Genomic DNA, 1,304 nt, shown 5'->3' on the forward strand with positions numbered 1-1,304 from the left:
CATGTGGTGGGGTCTCATTGTTGTTTTAACTTAAGAGTTTTTAATCAATTATATTGCCAAGGGAGGCTGGCTCTACAAAGTGTCAACCATTATTACTCACTCCTGTAAAAGTGGCTTCTCTCTGTTTTCGTGAAGACGTTTCCCCTGTAGAGGGGAAGGGATCCAATCTATTACGTTTGGTGGACAGAAAACAGAGTGTCACTTTGTCACCAGTATGAGTGCTGAGAGCAGCCCGTTTTCACCTAATTTTATTTTGCCCTTACTTTTCCTGCTGAGAGTAGCATATTTTGCGCTCAGGCCTCATATTTTCCCTTGGATGTACTGCTGGTCTCTCAGGGTTCTCAGTGCACACCCGGGAAGGTCCATGTCACAGACCCAGCAATGCTTTGGGTGGCTGGATAGGTTTTCTCTTCTCTGGGTTCTGGAGTTATTCTGTGTTCTTTTAGAAAGCAGCATCTGCAAGTAATTTGAACCCAGTTTTGACATGTGATGGCTTCTACATCTGTCTTTTTTTTAATTATTTATTTTTAATTTTTTATTTTTTTGCAGTTTTTGGTTGGGACTGGGTTTGAACCTACCACCTCCAGTATAGGGGGCCAGCACCCTTCTCCTTTGAGCCACAGGCACCGCCCTGTCATTTTGGTTTTTAAGATCACTGTCTATGCTGTTTAAACTGTTATCTAGCTGCAAGATGAAATGCTCATCAAGGTGTTTGTCATACTTAACAATAAGATACTTTAGGCTGTACGCATGTACTTATATTAGAATATATGTATGCTGGGGCAAAAGAGGAAACAAATTGCAATTTGAAACTTTATGTGTATGCAGGGTAGAAAATAACTATGTATGTATGCAAAAAAGGCTAAGTAACTGAGGAAACTAAACATTCCCAAAAATGAGACAATCTGAGTTCCTTTCCACAGTAACGTCTCATGAGTTTGGAAGGCTATTTAACTTAATCACTTCATTTCCCTATTCGTAATAATAAACTAGGTGAAACTGCTTTTATTGCCATCATTAAAGCTTCTTTCCAGAAGCTCTGGTTACTCTCACAATGAGTTTTATTATTATTACTATTACTTTAGCAGAAATTTCCTAACCTCATACATCAGCTAATCCTATAGCACAGCGTGTTCAACCTGTCTCTAGAAATGGGCTCTCTGTTCATCAGCATGAAAAGTATCCAATATTTCAGATGAAACACTTACACTATGGCAACTAGTAGTCTAACCATGTTTTTATCACTGAAATTAAGAAATAACCACTGTATTCTATTCTTTCCTTCTAGTTCCCTAGATGTGCAA

The sequence above is a fragment of the Otolemur garnettii genome, unplaced genomic scaffold (genome assembly GCF_000181295.1).
Source record: "Otolemur garnettii isolate 467f Iridium unplaced genomic scaffold, OtoGar3 scaffold00007, whole genome shotgun sequence".
NCBI classification, from domain to species: Eukaryota; Metazoa; Chordata; class Mammalia; order Primates; family Galagidae; genus Otolemur; species Otolemur garnettii.